We start from the raw sequence: 22,276 nt of genomic DNA, 5'->3' as shown, positions 1-22,276 counted from the left end.
GGCATAAAGATAGTAAGTGACTTGCCCAAAGACCAACAGCTAATTAATGTTATGTGAATGAGCTCTGAACTCTGGTCTAACGAGCTCCAGAGGCCAAGCCACTGGCCACTAGGATATACTGTCTCTCAGTGGGATCTCCCACTGCAATTCACCACAGACAACCTGCAGGAAATGATCTGGTCCAATTAGCCAAGAGGATTACTCAGGCTAGCTCCCTACCACATGAAGTACCATGCAGTAAGGAAAACCTAGATTGAACCCCAAGATGAGTTCTGTAAGTCAAATCTATATATGCTTATTGAGAACATGCAAAACAGATGAAAGGCAAAGCGAAGGAAACGGACCTCATTTCAAGAAAAAGCCAACAGTTCTTCGGGCAAGAAAAAGCCAATACTTAGTATTAGTTAAAAAGAAGCAAATGTACCAACCTTATATTATGGTGTTTTTACATGTTATCACAAAATTTGGCTACTACAAAATTATACTACCTGCCCACATCCCACACACTTTCTTAAGTTACTATGTATAAAAAGACAATATGGGGGCCGGCCCGGGGCCGAGTGGTTAAGTTCAGTACTCCATTTCGGTGGCCCAGGGTTTCACCAGTTTGGATCCTGGGTATGGACATGGCACCGCTCTTCAGGCCATGCTGAGGAAGCATCCCACATAGCACAACCAGAGCCACTCACAACTAGAATATACAACTGTGTACTGGGGGGGGGGGGGGGGTTTGGGGAGAAGAAGAAGAAAAAAGGAAGATTGGCAACAGATGTTAGCTCAGGTGCCAATCTTTGGGAAAAAAAGACAATATCCTAAGCTTCAAGGGGACCAATTTAACAAAAACTTATAGGTAAACAGAGCAAAAACAATTATTTTCCGAGAGATGAAAATAGAAGTGTAATTAAAACTTTAAAAATCTTAATGTATACAAATAGTAAAACCATTGGTGTGCCATCAAAAAAGTAAGTAAATCTGTCATAGGTGAAATAAATCAAATAATACTGAGCATTTCCCACTGATTTTGTTTTTTACTTATCCTGTGGTGGCAGTTCGTTTTCTCCAGGCTTTTGATCCCCCAACATGACTAAACATTATTTGCTCTGAAGATGAAATAATGCACAAAACAAAAGCCAAATTTAAGAACTGGTGGTGGGCTTGGGCAGAAACCTCAGCTTTCTGCTGGAGAGAAGGAGAAAGTGCTGTTGAGTGAGCCTCCATTCTGTGCCCAACGCTGGGCTGCGTATTTTACATAAGTTATCAGACCTAAACATCCCTGCAGCCCTACTGAGACCATGTCATCATCCTCCTTTCCCGGCTGAGGAAACTGAAGCCCAGAGAGGTTAATTAACTCACCGAAGTCCCAGCTGGCAAACAGCAGCGCTATTCAGATCCAGATTCAGATCCAGACACCTGGTTCACTAGACAATGGGGTTTTCCCCTACATTAACATTTTAAAAGTATATATTGTTTGTAAGCTTAACTCTTTTTTTCTCCGAAAGACAGCAGGATTCTCAAAATGTAGCTTTAGAGAACCTGGTGGCCAGGAGAGAGGCCCAAGCCGAGGAAAGGAACTCCCGGCTATCATGGCAGAAGCAGCAGCGGGGTCTGAGGGGAAAGCAGAGGTGACCTCCTGCCACCCCAGTGGTTTTGGGGTTGTTTCCTACCACGGGGGGACGGAAAGTGACAAGCTCTTCAGGCAGCCACTGGAAGCCAGGCTCCAGCCATCCGAAATGCACTGGGAGAGGATGACATCTGCCTTCTGAATTATGGAAAAGCTCAGAGGCACAGTGACTCCCATCTCAACACCCTGAGAAACGAGTCTGTCACTTCCTATTTCACCCTGTCACTCTACATGAAGACATTAAGAAATAATTTTAGGATTCAAAGAGGGAGAGCTCTTTCTTAAAGCAAAGAATAAGATTTTTTGAAGAAGCATTTCTATGAACTTGATTAGATGAAGAAAAACGTGTTCTGTGAAATGAAAACAAGTAACTAGGGCTATCATGCACATCAGAAGGCCCACATCCATAAGGTATTTTGAAGAGCACATTGGAACAAAATGAATAAAGACAACTAAATCTGAAAGTATGGAGTGAACAGATGCAATCAAAATACACACAACTTCATCTAAGGACAGAGGGAGAAACTCAACAGGCGAAGAGGCATTTAAATTCCACCTTCATCAAACTGGGAGGTGGAAAAATGGAGCTGTGACCTGAGGATCCATGGTTTAGCACAAGAGCTGGAACTCAGGAGGAAGGAATGTAGCGATTTCAAAATTGGGCTACAAAAATCCAAAGGGATAAGTCTCAGGAAGAGGAATGGACTAGCAGACATCTGCAAAACCCAAGCTTCTCAAGTCATAATATGCAACCTGCATAATGGGAACTGAGGAGAGAAATGACTAATTTATATCTGTGTCTGAAGTGCAGCCCGAACTACTAAGAACACTGAAAATCCCAACTGCAATCAGGAAAGCCCAAGGGAACGCACTGAAGTCACTGGGAAGGACAGCACAAAACCCATGTGATGCATCTCACTGCAACATTCTTTTTTTAGGAAGATTAGCCCTGAGCTAACATCCGCTGCCAATCCTCCTCTTTTTGCTGAGGAAATAGGCCCTGAGCTAACATCTGTGCCCATCTTCCTCTATTTTCTATGTGGGACGCCTGCCACAGCATGGCTTGACAAGCGGTGCATAGGTCCACACCCAGGATCCAAAGCAGCAAACCCCAGGCCGCCGAAGTGGAGTGCATGAACTCGACCGCTGCACCACTGGGCTGGCCCCTCACTGCAACATTCAAAAGACAACCCTCTCTCTCACCAAATGGCAAAGCTTTTTGTAATAAATACCAATGCTTCCCCTTTAGCAGGAGATACAAAGATTTTACCAGAGAAAGCAATTCTCCAATCATGGACAGCAAATGAGAGATCCATTCCTAATGATGGCATGAACTTTCAGGAACACAACCACTACGGCAAAAATTCTATGGGAGATAATTTATGGGTGTTCCTAAGTCCTCCCAAATTGAGTGAGGCAACCTTTGCGGAGACTAAGAGTAAAACTTTAGGATCAACATAATCAAAACTGCCTTTAAAAGGAATTAATTCTGGAGAGATGCCTATCTGGAGATGAAGATGCGGGATCTTCCCGAGTGGTTCTCCACGAAATGTGTGTGACAAACTAAAAATGGACTTGGATGAAAAGTCTGCATAAGTTGTCACCATGCATACACATACACACACACACACACACACACACACACACACACACACACAGAGTACCTTAAAAAACTATCTTTAAATTATTTTATCTTTCCTTCCAATCTGATAGCATGATGGGTCATTTCTAGCTATAATATCTGTGTCCTCAAGAGTGTTATGCTATCGATTACCCAATGTCAACTTTTCTCTTTGACCTTGCAACAATATTCATTTAAGGCATAATCACTCTTCATGGACAAATCATTGTCTGTTAAACAGTAATTTATTTGATGTGTTCCTGGAAATTTTTTTACACCATTGGTTTTATGAAACCCAAGTGTTTCATGATAGAAACTACTAAAATAACACCACCCTATTCACAATATATTCATTAAGCACACTTTTCGGAGTATAAGTAAAACATTTTATAGTCTTAAATTTACCATATAACACAATTCAAACTGAATTAAAATGCTTTTTGGTGTCAGAGTCTGAGGTCTCAGATACTCCTGAGCATCGGGGGAGGCTACAAAACATTTTTAGCCAATGCATTTGGGATTAAAAACATTGCTTTCCTAATGAAAGAAATATAGCTGGCATATCATTGTGCTTCAAAAACCAAAAGATATATTATAAGGTGGTAACACAAATTGATGGAAATATGATAGGTAACTATTTCAGTTTAAGGGGGAGAATGCAGAATGAAAGAGATCATAAAAGCCTGTTAGGCTGGCCATTTGGTTTCAACATGGTGTGTTGAAGGGGTTCATTTTAACCGTATTCCTCATGATCTTGAGTATTTATGACGAAAATTCAAAAGTATATACTTTTCCATATAATGGAGAATAATAAATCCCTCAAATTTACTTAGGTGAAAGCCAAATAAGGAGAGAGATTTATATCTGGAAAGTAAAAGCACCAAAATATAGCTTAATTAAAGAGAGAAGATAATTTCAAAAGCATAAGCTTCTTACATTCATGAACTTCTTACGGGTTCAAATCTAAAGGCCTTAGTTAAAATAAAAAATCTCAACAATAATAAATACAAGGCAGCTATAATCCCAGGGTACAGGAACCAGAGCATTTCTGGGAACTGAGAGAAGATTCACATCCACACTAGGGTACATACAACGGTTTAATTTAACCTAACATTCCCCACATCACACTACAGCAGACTCAGCTCTGAGACACCATGAGCTAACAAGCGTCTCCCCAGGATAACAGAACTAGGGACAATGTCTCAAAAGGAATGCTCTAATTTAAGCCTAGAGTTTACAATAACTTAATAATAACTTTGATAATAATATCATGGATCACAAGTTTTCGTAAAACATGGGGAAGAATAACCCTATACTTCAGAATTAAAGCACACACTGCTAATTCTTAACTATAACAAAAAAGATGAAAAAGACAATTACAATCCTCTGAAAATGCAAGGAAATTAAAAGTTCAGAATTATCTAAAAGAATCAGAAATTACAATCACACTTTCTTCTCTAAAGAGAAATATTCACATTATATACGATAGGAATCTACAATTTTATCAATAAGTGGGAAATCTGTCTAGGCATGCAGTATCTGTATTCAAGACAGTTATAAGCCACTAATAGAAATGGAATATGTTAAGTATATAAAATACATAAGTATAAACAACTCAAATGTTTTTATAAACCTTTAAAGAAAGGTTCAGCAACAGAGCTGAAAATAAATAAGGTATTTTAGCGGAATATCTAACTTCAATTGACATGACTAGCTAGTAGTAAAAACTTCCCCGGGATTAATTCTGTACCACGTCTGACAACATACCAGCCTGTGCAGGCCTAATTAACACATATTACTATGTTTTCTGCGTACCATCCATTGCATGTGGTCATATTAATTTCAAAACATGAGCAATGTCTATTCTAACAAATGGACCACAATTCTAATTTAGGAATATGAAGTTTACATTGGTTTGCTTTGTTTTCTAGGAAAACAACTGTCATGGCTGGGTGAAAGATATTTGCACTAAACCAACGAATAAAGTCAACAAAGGAAATGCATCAGTGAAGCATCCAAAATATCCGCCTTCAGTGCACACTTAGGGCCTAATACTATCTTCAGAACTATGCAGCAAGACCACTGACGTGTCTCTCAGTTTAACTTGGCATTCAGCTGACTACCCAGAGATTCTGGAGTTTCCTGCCAGATAAAGGAGAAACATACCAACCGGGTATGGTGTGCTACTTGCTGCTGTTTTAAAAAACAATGCCTGATTGCAACACTCTTTGTCCACAAAAATGCCTGACGTTTCTGGCTTAAGAACTTTTGGGTCTAATAAATAACTCCAATCCTTATGACAGAGGTTTCTTTCATTGATGGATTTATTAAATAAATAAGTAGTTCATCAGTTTACAGAATGTGTTATTTCACACAATTTACTATGAAAGAACTAGCAGGTGGTACTATTAAGAACCATCAGTAGTAGAAATTGTTTCACAGATGACCAACTTAATCTACGTTTGGAACACTGCCATCCTTTATAAGGTTTTTCCATATAACACATTCAAAGTTTTAGTGCCCATCTACTCAGGGTGTTTATGAAATCCTTGTGCAACTTTAAACTTGACCTATCCCACTGAACTATATTTTATGGGACTGTGTTAAAACTGCTGTGTATTCATCCAGACCACATTCTTTAAAGGAACTTCAAGCCAGGATCATGAATGCAATTTATGAAATCACTCGGCAGCAGCTGGAGAATGTTTTCAATGAGGTGGAAAATCAGACTGAATGTTGGATCACCAAAAAATGGTGGTTATGTTGAAGTCTATAAATTTAAACTGCAATGTTAAAGTCTTATTCACACTGATTTGTCATTTTTAATTTTTTTCTGTCACAAATACAACAAAGATTAAGGTTTAAAGTTAATATGGAATTTTTAAAAACACCCAAAATGGCTATGATGTTATACATTTCTATTAGAAACTTTATTATTTTTCCCATGTTAGAAGACTAATAGCAACTCATTAGAAAACACTTTACAGCATCCAAAAAGGCTTACATAAATTTTAGAGATCACTGATTCTCCAATTGACTTAGACCATATTTTTAAAATTTTACTATTTATAAAGATGCATATTTGTAAGTAAAGCCTTTCCTAATGGGTTGTGAAAGGAGAAAAATCAGTATGAGAGAGAAATTGGTTCACGTGTTAAAACAGAATATGGCTAGATGCAATGTAGTATCCTGGATTCGATCCAGGAATAGAAAAAGGACGTTAGCGAAAAAACTGGTAAAATCCAGATAAAGTCAGTGGTTTAGTTAATAGTATTGTACTAATGTTAATTTCTTAATTCTGACCAATCTACCATGGCTGTGAAGATGTAGATGAAGGAAATAAAAAACGCTCTATAATATCTTTGCAACTTTTCTGTACATCTAAAATTATTCCAAAATAAAAAGTGTATTAGTTTGTTTAAATATGGTGAGACTACTGGTAGCTTCTGTATTTACTTTCTTCTTTACCTTTCCTGTACTCGCTGATTGTGACAAATTTTATTTTTCAAAAGTTGACCACAAGATCTCGCATCACACATGCTCTTAGCAACATTTCCTCATTAAGAGCTGGAATTTACTTCTCTATACCCTTGAATCTGGGAACACCCTGAGGCTACCTTGACCAATGCAACATGGTTGAAGTGATGCTATACCAGTTCTGGGCGTAGCTCTTAATGGCCTGGCAGCTTCTACTTCCTTCCTCTCTGAACACTGACTTCTAGAACCCAGTCACCATTTTATGAGAAATCCAAGCAGTATGGAGAGGCTACATGTAGGTACTTTTTTCACAGCCTTAGCTTGAGCCACATCAGTTGGTGGTCCATGTGAGCAAGCCACTCTGGACATCAAGCCCAGTTGAGCTTTGTAATGACAACCACCCCAGCCAACACCTGATTACAACCACAGGATAGGGCTCAACCAAGAACCGCCAGCTAAGCCCACTCAACCCACAGAACTAGGAGAGACAATAACAAATTGTTGTTCTGGGCCACGAAGTTTAGGGTAGTTTGTTACACAGCAAAAGATAACTAGAATAACTACGTAATCAAAAAAAGGTAAACTACTGTCCAGATGAATTCATGGATGAGTTGGAAATGGTCTGGAAAACAGAAGATCTGAAAAAAAAAAAATTCTATTTTCACTTTACTATTCTGCCTACTTCTTTCTCTTCACAGATTCTATTGATTACAGCAGTGAAGAACAATAAGCAATTTTCAGGAAAAAAATACTCAACTAGAACTTCATGGGACAATCAACTTTTCTATATTTACCAAGAGTCAAACCTATTAGTTCACTAATGCTCGGCCAATGAATATTTCCTTAAAAGGGCCATGAATTACTGATTGTATTTGCTTACTAAATAACAAGAGTATTTTAGTGAATCTCAATGGTTAGAGCAAGTAATCCAAGCAGAAGCTATAAGAATATTTACCTAAAATTGATGATACAACCCAAAATAATAATAGCTATAATATTTATCTCAGATATTCCTCACAGTCCTACGAGGAACATCTTCTTACTTTCTCCATTTTACAGATAAGGAAAATGAAGCTTAGCAATGTTAACAACCTGCCCAAGGTCACAGAACAGGGAGGGTAGGAGCTAAGCTTCAAATCCAGTTTGTGTCCCACAGCCCAAAGCCTTCCACTCCACTTCTCCTGATTATGATATTTTTGTACTTAAGGCTTCTTTCACACATTTTAATAGACCATAAAAAAAACATTCTCAATCACTAATCAAATAGCATATTTCAAACTTGGACTAACTTTACATTCCGGAGAAGAGATTTACATTCTTTAAAACAAACACCTCTTTCTGAAAAGTCTCTTTTATTGGGGGCAGTACTATAAGCCACCCAGTTTACGGTAATTTTGTTATAGCACATGAGTGGACTAACACAGGTAGCTTATAAATAAACAGCCAATTCAGCAAAGAGTCTTTTGGATTATTTAATTAATTACTATGAGCATATTAAATACTTACAAGTCTTTGACATAAAATGTAAAATGACCCAATCCTCTTGATTCCACCTCTAAAAATATCTCTAGAAGCTCTTTTTTCTCCTTTCATCATCACTGCTACTACACTAGTCTAGAACTTGATCATTTCTTACCTAGACCATTGCAAATGGCTCCCTAATGTCCTTCATGTCTCAAACTTGTTTCCTCTACAGAGCAGGTCTCATGCTGTAAAACCCCATACCACCGAACCATACTCTGTCCTTAAAACATATATTTGATCATTTTACTTCCACTTAGAAGGAAAAAAATTTCAAAATATTTGAAAATTGAAGTTCAACAATCTTTGTATACTATGCAAAGCCCCTATTCCCACTGCTGCCCCTCTCTGGTCCCAACCATCTTTCAGGTATCACTTCTCACTATATTTCATCAAATATAATTTGCTTTGAAAATCATCATCTTTCAATATTCTGCTTGATATTGCTTAAACTCAGGTTGGATTATTTTCCCCCCCAAAGTTTCATTTTAAAGAGAAAAATGCATGCTTATCAATACATACCTACTTTTTAAGCCTAAACATTCAGACCAGCTGGCTCAGATCAGGAGTGGGGGAGGAGACAGACTGACACCCAGTGCACCTTTGAGGATGAGGATGTAGGCAATATTTGTTCTCTAAAAAAGGAATGAACTAGGCAGGTATGGATGGAATTAAAAGTAAGTAGGTCTAAAGGTAGAAAAAGGAAGAGAAGTTGGATGAGACAAGATCATCTGTTTAAAGTTAGGGCTAGCAGAAAGCTCAAGAAGTGAACACGTCCGTCAGCCTCTGTGGGCACATTAGCACAGTGGTTCTCAACCTGTGCTGTCCAGTAGAATCACTGCGGAGTGTCTAAAAGTCCCTGCGAAGTGTACTCCAGGCCAATTACATCAGAATCTCTAGGGTGAAACTAAGGCTCTGGTATGTTTTTTTTACACCCCCAGGTGATTCCAATGTGCAGTCAAGGTTGATATCCACTCTGTTAAGACAGAGCTGCTGAGAAAGGACTGAAGAAGAGAGTTGACAGCTCAGATAACTAGAAAGCAACAACTCACTATAATGCCCACAAGCACAGTTATGATTTTCTCCAGGAATGCTTAGCAGCCTGGAAGCAGGGGCAGATAAAGGGAAAGGTTGGGTTTGTCCAGAGTTGAAAACTGGCAGGGACCAAAATAATTGAGACCTCATCTCACAACACTGCAATGACTGTCCACAGGCTCCAGACTGGATACAAGAAGCAGTCAGGAAGTGGCAGGAGACTGAGCAAATAACAGCTATCAATTAGTTAGATGAACAAGCAGGAATAATGGCATGAAAGAGGGACAACTTGACATCAAAGAATAGGATTTCTGGGTTTAAGATTTAAGATTTCAGAGGAGGCACCATTCTGAGTGACTATATAACCAAGAGCAAGGCCACAGCAGAGAACTGCTAGAGTGGAAAACATAAAAGTCATTGGCAAAGAAAGTCTTTGGGGAACAAGGAATTGAGGTTAGGGTGTTAGCTGGGGCATCAGCATGCATGTTGGAGTTAGCCAGGCTGACTATGACAGCTGGAAAGGGGAAAAGCCAAGTCAAAGGGCACTATGAAGTCTGGAGCACAATGTAGAGCAAGTAGAGGATGGCAGGTGGTATGAAGCTTGGAAGATGGCATCCTTATTAATAAGGTAGAAGAGAAATAGACTGAAGTGGCAGGATGGCTGCAGAAGAATGACAACCCTGATCACAGCAGCCAAGTCCCAAGTGTGTGAAAGAATGAGCAGCATCCGTCTGAAAGGGCTGAATTCTCTCAAAGGAAGAAAATGGAGGAGCATCTTTTCAAACCCATATTTGTTAATGTCACCTCCACTCACAGCTTAATGTTCAACAGCTTCCACTGCTCTTAAGATAAAGACATCACCAGGGCCCACAAAGTCTAGCATGATCTGGAGCTGCCTAACTCCCCAGCCTGATCAAGTTCCACACTCCCTCCTGGCTCTCTGTACGTCAGTCTAAGGGCCTTTTTGCAACTCACCAAAAGTGCTATATGTCCTCCCATCAAAAGGTCATTATGACTTGCTGTTCCCTCAGTCTGGAATCCTCTCACCTCCCTCCCCTCTCCATTCAGTCAACTCTTAAACATGTTTCCACTCTCAGCTCAAATGTTACTTAGGAAAGACTTCCTTAAACGTCCACACCTGGGGATCTGCTCTCATAGCACTTACCAGTTTGTAGTTTTATACTTATCTAGGTGATCATATAATTAATGTCTGTTCCTCCAACCAGACTATCAGTTCCATGAGGGCACAGACTGTAGCTATCATATGCATCAATTATTTCCAATGCCTAACAAAGTGACTGGCATATGGTAGGCCCACTATAAATACTGTTGAATGAATGAATGAATGTGTAAATGAATAGATACCCAAATGAACACAGTGAAAAGGCAATGGATGGAATCTTGATACTATTCTTACAGCAGCCAGAGATACATTTCTCAAGTGCTTCCTATATGCCAGATATGGCTACTCATTTAATGCATGCATCAACCTCTAAGATATGTTTTTTCATCCCAATTCTATGAGGAAATTGATACTCAGAGAGATTAAATGACTCGCCTATTGTCCCCCACCAGAGAAATACAAGAGCCAGGATTTTCCCAGATAGTGGTACTCTCTCTCTTTGTAAAGCTAGCCATAGGGATACGTACAGTTAAGCCAAATTATTGTTCAAAAAAGCAACTCTAGATGTGCACACATATCTGAACATGTATCAGTTTGACCAGCTGCAAGCTGGTGCTCTTCATGATGACATTTTACAATAGAATGGAGGTCCCAAGGGTGGAAACTAGGTGAATGAAGAAGAATAAGGTTGGATGGGTAGCTCAATAAAATCACTGAGAGGACAGGTAGCCAAAATCCTCATGGGCAGTCACAAAAGATCAGAGAGAGGAGAAGGAGGCAGCACAAATTATTCAATGACTCTGCAGACATCTTCCTTGAGATGGAAAGGAGTTTTCATTCCAGTGGGAGATCAGGGGAGGTGAACTAGTTTCTGCTGATGACAAAGTCTCTTCTATATTCTACAGGATAAAACTCTAAGCACAGGGGTCCGCCCGGTGGTGCAGCAGTTAAGTTCATATGTTCCACTTAGGTGGCCCGGGGTTCACCAGTTAGCATCCCAGGTGCAGACCTACGTACTGCTTGTCAAGCCATGTTGTGGCAAGTGTCACACATATAAAGTGGAGGAAGATGTGCACAGATGTTAGCTCAGGGCCAGTTTTCCTCAGCAAAAAGAGGAGGATTGGTGACAGATGTTAGCTCAGGGCTAATCTTCCTCAAAAAAAAAAAAAAAACTCTGAACACAAAACATAACCATTTAGCACTTATTCAAATATATGAGCTCCTTTTAAGGGAAAACTGGGTTCTAATGGCAGGAACCCCTACAGCTCGTACTCATGCAGACGTAGAGTGGTTTTCATTTGGTAACAGTACTAGACCAGCTCCTTGACACTGCAAACACAATTCCAACTTGCCCACAATGGCAGGTCCAAAGCCCACGAACCTCTATACACAAATAGAATATGTGAGAAGAGAAACTTTAATGTTTTTCTTCTACCAAGTTTTCATCAAAAATCCAAATAAGAGACATTTACATGCTGTATTAGTTTCCTAGGGCTGCCATAAAAAAGTACCACAAACTTAGTGGACTAAAATATTAGAAATTTATTCTCTCACAATTCTGGAGGCTAGAAGTCTGAAATCAGGTATCAACAAGGCAAGGCACTCTCCGAAGTCCCTAGGGCCGGCCCCTTCCTTGCCTTTTCCTAGCTTCTGGGGGTTGCAGGCAATCCATAGTGTTCTCTGGCTTGTAGCTGCATCACTCTCTGCCTCCATCAGCACGTGGCCTTTTCCTCTGTGTGTCTGTGTCCAAATTTCCCTCTTCTTACAAGGACGCCAGTCATTGAATGAAGGCTTGCTCTAACGAGTATGACCTCATGTTAGCTTGATTACATCTGCAAAAACTATTTCCCAACAAGGTTACATTCACAGGTACTAGAGGTTAGGTCTTTAAACGTATCTTTCTGGGGACATAAGTCAACCCACAACACATGCTAACCCCTCATTCCTCCAGGTAGTCTAAATGCTCCTTTTATATAAATTCAGATTACTAAAAGGCAGCAGACCTGCACTCAATTAACTGCACTGAAGGCTTTCGGTTCTTCAGTAAAATGCCCTTTATTCGTACTAAAGTTTAAATTAAAATGTATGAAAAAATATATTGGCTTCTTCTTCAAAAGCACAATTGAAGGCGATGATCACTATGTTGTTCCAAAAAGGCTTTTTATAATTACCAAGAGAAAAGTTTATTTCTCCTGATAACAGTGAAAATTTTTCTTTTGTTTGCAAAATAGGAAGCTTAGTAGTCTATAATATAGTAGTATATTTACACTTAGCAGTTTATACTATAATACTAAGGTAGTCTGGGTCAGTGTTTCTCAAATTTCTGTGTGCATCAAAAACATTGGATGGGAGGGATGGGGAGGGAGACGATTGAAACCAAAGGTGCCTGGGACCCAGCCCACATCTACAGACTCAGAATAGATGAGGATGGGGCCCAGGCACACGCACTTCTGACAAGCATTCAACGCGATTCTGATGTACACCAAGTTTGAGTACCACCAGGTGAGGAATTTTTACACCCTCTTTCCTCCTTTCTTCTCAGGGGTGTGCAGTTTTCAAGTTCTATTTTTTTTTTTTTTAAAGATTTTATTTTTTCCTTTTTCTCCCCAAAGCCCCCCGGTACACAGCTGTGCATTCCTCGCTGTGGGCTCCCCTAGCTGTGGCATGCGGGACGCTGCCCCAGCGTGGCCCGACGAGCAGTGCCATGTCCGCGCCCAGGACTCGAACCGACAAAACACTGGGCCGCCTGCAGCGGAGCTCGCGAACGTAACCACTCGGCCACGGGGCCAGCCCCTTCAAGTTCTATTTTTAATGGTCTTGTGGAGTTCATGTCCTTTATTGCAAGCTATATCATATTTTTTTATATTTAAATTTAAGATTAACACGCAATTTCTAAGCATTCTACTTCTGAACTACTCATTCGAAATCATACTTATGACTATATTTTAGGTCCTGTTGCACTCTTTTCTGAAGATGACATACATCTCAAACAGATGGCTTTATTCATCCTCACCATGTCCCTCTGTGGTACACCAGAAGAAGAAACTCTTATTCCTTTTAAAGATGCAAAACAAAGGCTCAAGTCCAAGTCAAACTGAGTATTTATTAAACACCTTTAACGTTCACCTCATCAGGACAGGTTATATAGCTAGGGAAGCACATCTCTGAATATGGGAAGGTTACTGTACCACTGAAACACTTCCCAGCCCACCGACTCACCATCTCCTGTTTGTACAGAATTAAACAGTCTGGACAGTTTAATTATTTTAATTGATCAGTATAAGTAGTCATGAACAATTCTAAATAAGAGCTCCAAGTTCAAGTACTTTTTTCTTTCCAAATTATTTTTCTCATCTTTATTTCACATGTACAAATTAATTAAACCTCTCAAATTTAAGATTATAAGGTACTATAAAGTAGTATAGTCACTAAGGCGAAAAAAAAATACTAGTTTCCATGGGCTTCTATAGTCAAAACTATCTGAAAAAAATATATACTTGGTTTGAAGCCTTTTGTGAAATCCCTAGCGAGACTCAACTGGTGACTGTGGTTAGAATATATTCACAAGTATAATCAGATTGCTTCGTCGCCATCACCTGCTCAGAGGCAAGTTGAAGAAACATGTGCTCACGAGGCTGAAGCTGGCTTATTGTACTACACTCTCATGTGGGCTTGCCAGAGAGATGAGTCACCATTTTGCAGCTGGCTTCAAATTCAGTTGCTGCGATACAAGTGCAGATGCAATGGCTTACCCTAATTATATTGCTCCAGTTTAATCTTTCCATTTGTAGCATACTACACACTGGATCAAATTCAAGACTCTGAAAATTGGTTTTAAACAGAAGAGACTTCGAAATCACACATTTGCGACCCTCCCCCACAGCTTGTTAATCATATTTCATCACTTTATCTTTTGGATCTTCTGAATCCATCCCAAAGGTGCTTTTAAAAAGCTCTGTAAGCCATCACCAAATCTTGTTCACAAAACAGCAGGATAAACTCTTCTTATAAAACATTTTTTAATAAAATAAAAGTTATGTCCTCTCCAAAGATACATTTTTATATTTTAAAGAATTTCTACTTTCTCCCTGCTTGGAATTAAATATACCAGTAAATTATAAGGAAATTAATCTTAATCAGTGGTTTCTAAACTTGACTGATAATCAAAATCACCCTTGAGACTGTAAAAAAAAAAAAAAAACCATAGATTTTCCCTGCTTCATCTTAGACCTAGTGAGTCATAATTAAAGGGGTTTCTTTTAAAATTAATCTATAAGTTAAATAAAGCTTATGTATTACTGCTTCTGAGAGTCAGAAAGAAAGACAAAAAGAGGTTTCTGCCTATCTTGGGCAGATCTTTTTACTGCCTGTTATTGTCCATATTGAACAAATGCCTTGTGTCAAGAATGATGTTTATATAAAGAGATGAGGGAAATCAGAAGAACTTTTAAAACAAAGAAATAAAATGCTAGCATCATCAGATCCACAAAACCTAATCAGACAAGAGGTTCCAAGAGGGCATTTTTGGATGTAAACAATAAGGAAGAGGAGTAAAACATGTATTTCCCAAGAGTTTTAATATTTTAGGCTTCTATTTCAATTTGTTGGATCTATCTAGTTTTTTCTTCAAAATAACTTTTCTCCAAAATAACTTAAAAACATGATTTTAAAGGTATACATTTATAAATTTAGATTATGCCTTTCTACTCTCTTGTTTCTTAATAATTCATTGATTCCACACAAGTGCTGGGAATACGGTGGTAAACAACAACAGACTACCTGTGCCCTCACCACACACAGAGTATCATGTATGATATTATAAGAAAGTTAAAATAGTTCTATGATTAAAATAAAGTGTATTAGAAGAAATTCACATCAATATATTTCAAAATACCTTTGGGATAAAAATAACATATTCAAGTTACAGTTCACACATTATTTTGAAAAATCACTCAAGTTCTCCAATATTTTCTCCTTCCCAAATGAATGATGCCAGTTTTACTTTATCTGATCTAAAATTTATACTTTATTATACAAAAACATGAAGTTAATAAACGTTCTGCTACAAGAGGTTATTCAACACACTGCTCAAATAATGAAATACTGTGTAAATTCTAAAAACTGGATTTCCCTAAAGTCTAAAAGCTACACAACTATGATAAATAGAATCTACAGCACTTTCATTTACCCTGCTTAGTATTCTAAAATAACCACTAAACATCCAGTTTAATTAATAGGGAACTTTCCTGAACAGTCTTTCATATGACAGAATATGTTGATCTGACAATTATATATGGGCAGTTATAAACTACAGTATACATAGCAGTGGTAAGATTTAAATAAAATCTTGAGGTCAAAATTTTAAACTCACTCTCCTATCTAGACCATGGTTCCTGACTCATACAATTGCAAATTAATTTCTTTGTTTAACATTTATTTTATATGTTCAAAATACAAGTTGTTTTACAAACACTCCCATTATTGCTGATGCCCTAGGGTGGAAAAATAGATGCATTAAACACAGTAGAGGCCATCTTATCCAATGTGATTGGAACCATTTCTTCATTTAATAAAAATCCAGTTAAACAGGATCACTAAATAAATGGATATTTTTAATTCATGTATTAAAAAATGCATATTTTAATTCAAAACAAATAAATTATATCCACTTAATAAGGTGAATAATTTGAAGTTATTTAGAAGAAATAACCAGTATCTCCTGGCATTGTTCCTTCCCATATTGTATTACTGAATGCTGACTCAGGCTGTTAGTCAAGACAATACAAAACTATCTCTAGGGCAGCTGTAACTAGGACATGAGTAGTTTTTGGCTCTGGATGCTCTTACCTCCTCCTCTTCACACTATTTAGATCCATCCTTTTCTGTCATAACCTGTATGCTTTCTGCATCATCCATAATTTCATTAAAAACTAAAAAACTGACTATTAGTTTACCATATATTAGTCTCTTACTAATTGGCAAAAGTCTTCAATTTGTCTGAGATAATTAAAAACACACACAACAACAACAAACTATGTTCTTCAGTATCTCCTTGTAATTCAGGATATTCTTAAGCCCTTTTTCCACCAAAATTAAGTAAATGCTTCAAAGGAAATTTTGCTCTATGCTATCACTATACTACTATTTTTTACATGTTTGATGTTATCAATTTTATATGACTGCTAGTTCTGTCTTACACTTTTTTCCAAAATTAAAACCCAAAACTTTTTTTCACATCTCCTCTTGAAACACTCCAAATCTTCTGACTTGAAGGTTAGAGGAAAGACATTACATTCAATGGCAAAACTATGGTTTTTAGGTTACTTTCGTGAAGGTCCTCAGGACAGGGGTGGGAAGAAACCTAATGCACAGGGAGCACAGTTGTCGCAGATAAGTTTATTTTCAAACGTTTCTATGCTCAAAGTACACAATAATAGCAGGGAAAGTCCATAAATAGTTTACACTCCATTTGGTAAAAAACCAAAAAATGTATGGTATATATTTTCCTAAAATTCTTGTGAATTCGTTTATAACAGAAAGCTGCAGTCTGTTAGTTCTAGCTGCACTCCTGCCTAGGGCAACTGTAATTCCCTCTGATTTTTTCTACTCTATTGCCACATGCTCTGCTTTTCTTTTGTTTTTTTGAAGTTTCCTCTTTGAGTTTTGTTGGGGTTTTTTTGTTTTGTTTTGTTTTGTTTTTGGTGAGGAAGATTGTCCCTGAGCTAACATCTATTGCCCATCTTCCTCTTTTTTTTTTCCCCAAAGCCATAGTACATAGTTGTATATCCTCGTTGCAAGTCCTTCTACTTCTAGGTGGGATGATACCACAGCATGGCTTGATGAACGTTGCTAGGTCCATGCCCAGGATCCAAACCAGGGAACCTGGGGCTGCCAAAGTGGAGCACGTGAACTTAACCACTTGGCCACGGGGCCGGTCCCTGCTTTGCTTTTGTATGTCATCATTTTGGAGAACTGTTTCAACTACACACTATAACTGACCTGCAATAAAATTGTCATTATCATTAAAAAGACAAATCATTTGCAAATTTTTGAAAAGGTTGATCAGAAGACAATTTCTCCATACTAGTGTCCAATACCCCAACATCTAACATCTCCCCAACTTTCAACCCTTCTGTTGCTTTAACATTCACACACAGGGAAGATTTGGGGTCAAGGCCTTTATTTGTAGTAGAGCCGCCTGATTGGGTTCCAAGCCTTTCTTAGTATGCCCAACAGATAACTCACTGTACACAATCTCTAATTGTTTCCAAGCTGATGGGAACGTAAAGGCATTTGCAAATCGGTCTGATGCAGATTCCTAGATTCTTTCATAAGTTATCTCAGCCACACCTAAACTGACAGCTTTTTTTTATTTTAGCAATTAAACTGTATAGATTATTTCCAAAGCATTTAACTATGTTTTGTAGAAATAATTACTCCTTCTTTATACTCACACATTTTTTAAATTAATTGTGCAATTACAGTAACAAGCACACATGTTTAGGAGGAGAGAGTGTGACATTTGGACAAGACACCACTCCTCTGGAGGAGTAGAAGCCTATCTGCACACCAGAGAAGGGCCTATACGCTGCCAATATTCAGGGCTTTACAGCAAAGTTGGAGAATATCAGTCAATCTGCAAACTCACTTAAGTGGAGGTCAGTTAAGTCTTCCTTTGTATGCTTTTCTTTGAGAAAAAATGGTACACCCTCTTTTACAGAGTAACGGATAAAAGAGGCACTGAAAAGGAAGCAAGGGAATTTGGAGGAAATTAAAGAAAAATACATTTTGATTTTCCAAATCTTTGTGAAGGACCAATCCTGTATAGGTTCCTCCCGCTATCTGAAAGTAGATCGTTCCTATGAAAACTTTCCTAAGCCAAAACGTCATGAAGGGAAGAAGCAATTAAAGCATTAATTTATACGGAAAAATTTTTGAGAGTTCCCAGACCCAAAATATAACCTATCAAAATAAATCAAGATAAAACACAGATGCTCAGAACCACAGTTCAAAGCTATGGTGGCTTGATGCTGAGGCGCTTGAGTGTTCTTCCAGGAAAGGAGCTCCATGGCACCCCTCGCACTACTCTGGCCGTGCGCTGCCTCTAGAACAGCTCACTGCAAAACAAACGCTGGCTTTTCGCCTCTTTTCATAAAAGCGAAAATCCTCTTTGGATTTCTTACAGTTAGCAAAAACAGGTACTAATCAGTTATTTCATAAAAGCAAAATTGCATAAAGCGAACTTTCGGATAGCGGGGGAAACCTGTACTTTCAATTCTTCTTTTTTCCAAGATATATTTGTAGCATCCTCTTTTTGAATTTAAATTTCTTTGTATTGGTGTATATACAATTAAACAATAAAAGTCAATCAAAATTTTAAAATACAAATTTTTAGTAAAAGAAAACATTTTTCAAATAAGATATATAATAAATGCAATTTTTCAATCTTGATACAGATAATATTGTATTTTCATTAATAATGAAATCTGACAATCAGAACTCTACCAGTCAAACTAAAATAGCTAATGCTGACCATCCACAAAGCTATAAGCAGCATAGGAAAACCTGAAAATGCTAACATAAAGAGGCAAAAATTTCTCCTTTCTAATTTCATTAGATTACTGTTCTTTAACAACAACAACAAAAAGCTTCATCTACTGTATTCCTTCAATGAATCAACAATGAAGATGGAAAGAATTTCGCAATCAAAGTTAAGAAGTCCTGAATGGAATTTCTAGCAGCATTTACAGAACAGACATGTTTAACTTGAGGCTTTAATGATTCCAGAAGGACTCAAGTAGCCAGCCCACAACAGTGCAGGGCTGTTTCAAAGCCAGAATAAAATCAGATAAGTCATTGTGCTCTGAAATCTTTAAAGCAGTGGGAAATATCAGGCATTCTTATGAATTAATACATAGTAATTAATTACTTTTAATGATGTAAAACTTTTTCATTAAAGTTCTCAAAATTAGTATCTCCAAGATTTTCTGAAATTTTTAACAATTAATGATAACTTTCTGAAAGTTATTCTAAGCAGTATTTTAGTAAATGTGGGTGTAGTAGAAATATTCAGTTTTGCAAGATCCTCCATGAAAAAGGGAGTTTTAACCAACTTAGAAAATACTAATACTATAAACCCAAGTTAGATATTTTCAAGACAATGTAATATATTAAAGACTGAAAAGTTCTTGTGCAACATCTTTAACCATTCGAAGCCAAGCATTTCCCAAATTTAACCTAAACATGGTTCTCCTTTTTTACCAACTATTAATATCCCAAAAAACTAGTAAATGTTAATGTTTCCAATTTAACTCAAATATTACCAAGTCTTCTCTTATTGTCTTAATATGAATGATTTTAGATCAATTTTATATCTTTTTACCTACTACTGCTTGTCCTCTACATTATATACAACATGCTTTCACCACTAATTCTAGGTGAAACCGTATTAAGCTACATGGTGAATAACCAGCAATGGAGTCATCTAAAAGCCAATTAAATAAATACAAGAAAATAATAATCACGTGCATGAAAGAAATAAAAATCAAACAGGTCAAAATTAATAGAATTCATAACAATAAAACAATAGTTTTCTTATAAAAACAATTATATATGAGATCTGTCACAAACATGTCAACAGAACGTTATGAAATTGAGACAAAACAATACAGAATTACACAGTCCTTGTTTTAAAAACTAATAATAATTCCAGTCTTGAGATGGAAGACAAGAAACAGGCTACAGCCAAGGGCTTACAAATCTTGAGCTGTTGAAAACTGCTTTTGTAATAGCAGATTTTTCTCCAAGCCATCTACACTTAAAAGTACTAAGAAGGTTGGGCCTGCCTGGTGGCACAGAGGTTAAGTTCACAGGATCCACTTCAGCCGCCCAGGGTTTGCCAGTTGGGATCCGAGGGGTGGGCCTAGCACCACTTACCAGGCGGTGCTGTGGCAAGTGTCCCACATATAAAGTAGAGGAAGATGGGCATGGATGTTAGCTCAGGGCCAATCTTCCTCAAAAAAAAACACAAAGTACTAAGAAGGTAAATGGAATATAAAAATCCACCAAAATAGAATTTATCCTCAAAAAACTTAAAAATTATTCCTTCTCCCCAAAATATTCTATAAATGTCATGTACTAGGCTGTGAACCAAGTCACAGCACATTTAAAGATTACCATTACAGCTCATTCTCTGACCACAGTGCATTAAATTAAAAATCTTCACTGAAAAGATAATCAAAACAAAACATCTCATATATTTGGAAACCTTAAAATATTTTTAAATAACTCAGTAAAGAAGTACAGAAATTGAAAAACACGTAAAACTATAAACTAATGGAAAAATACAAATTAAAAATTGGAATCTGCTAATTAGCATTTAGAGAGAAATATGGACTATTTTAATGAAAATAATACTCAAAAGCTAAAATTGATGAGCTAAAAGTCAGCAACCAACTTCAGAAGTTAGAATAAGACTAACAAAATACATTCCAAAGAAAAAAGAAACTTAAGGCAGAAGCAAAAAACAACGAAATAAGAAATAAAAATGTAAGAGAGAGGAACAATAAATCCTAAAGTTGACCTTTGAAAAGACTAAGCAAAAAAAATAGCAAAGGAACAAGCAAATAATATTGGGGGGAAAATGGAACATAACAAAAATCCCGGAAATTAAAAAGGAAAGAAAATATTATGAAAAAGACATTACAGTGATAAATTTTGAAATTTTTAAAAAATGAGCAATCTCCCACAAAACTATAACTTACCACATTGACTCAATAAGCTAATCAATAATTATTAATAAATTCATTCCGTAGACAAAAAGCTACCCACTAAAGAAATACCAGGCCCAGATAATTTTACAAGTGAATTCCATTAAATTTTATAAAACTTTTTCTAATTGTTTAAAAATACGGAATACTTCCCATTTCATTTAATGAGTCTAATATAATCCTGAACATAACTTTCCACAGAAAGCACAGGAAAGGAAAATTACAAATCTCACTCATAAAAATATATGCAAAAATCTCAAGCCAAATGTAAGCTCAATGAATCCAATAGTTTATTTTTAAAGCATCAAAAATAAAATGCACTTTGAATTTACTTCAGGAACACAAGCATTCCTGTTTAAGCATTAAGAAAGCTATTAATGAACCACACTAATAGATTAAAGGCAAAAAATTACTTGATCAAGAGATCTAAAAAAAGGCATTTATTGCCCATTTATATATTTAAAAAGCCTAAAAAATTAGGAATAACTCCCAGATAAACAGTATATACTGTATTTACCAGTTAAACATTGCAAACATTATAAGCATTCTCTTCACAATCAAAAATGGGGAAAAAAAAGATTGCTTTGACACGTCTATTTTGATAACATACTGGAGATCCTAAATAATGCAATAAGACAGAAAAAAATGAAATCAAAGCCATAAGGATTGAAAAGAAAACAACAAAACCCATGATTCACAGTCGTTACGATTATCTACTTAAAAAATCCAAAAGAATCTAAAGGCAGATTATTAGAAATAAAAAACTTTAAGATGGTTGCTATAAAAATCAACTATATTTTTCTACTAGCAACAAAGAGAAAATGCAATCTTTAAAAAAGGAAACGTTTTCAGAATGACAATGTAGTGAACACCCGTGTACCCACTACTCAATTTAAAAAGCAGAACTTATGGTCAACCTTGAAGTCCCCCATCTCACGCTCCCTTATTCCCACCTCAGAGGTAAAGTCCACTCTCTAAATTCTGTTTCTCATTCTCTTTTTTTACAGCATTTTTTTATATCTCTGGTTTAGTTTTATGTTTTATACATTTTTGGTCATTAGTGCTGTTGACTGGACTCCCATTGTTAGTGACCCTGTGCACAGCAGAGA

General features: G+C 37.1%; 1 protein-coding gene and 1 pseudogene across 4 annotated transcripts in view; one reads left to right on the top strand and one right to left on the bottom strand.

The window, feature by feature from the left end:
• LOC103564908 (5-azacytidine-induced protein 2-like) overlaps positions 1-3,172 on the top strand; it is a 38,958-nt pseudogene extending 35,786 nt beyond the window's left edge.
• Positions 1-22,276, bottom strand: part of UMAD1 (UBAP1-MVB12-associated (UMA) domain containing 1) — a 218,039-nt gene that overhangs the window by 136,662 nt on the left and 59,101 nt on the right. The gene's annotated exons all lie outside the window — the stretch shown is intronic.

This window comes from Equus przewalskii, chromosome 4, assembly GCF_037783145.1.
Source record: "Equus przewalskii isolate Varuska chromosome 4, EquPr2, whole genome shotgun sequence".
Classification (NCBI taxonomy): Eukaryota; Metazoa; Chordata; class Mammalia; order Perissodactyla; family Equidae; genus Equus; species Equus przewalskii.
This window is presented reverse-complemented; position numbering and strand designations above follow the sequence as displayed.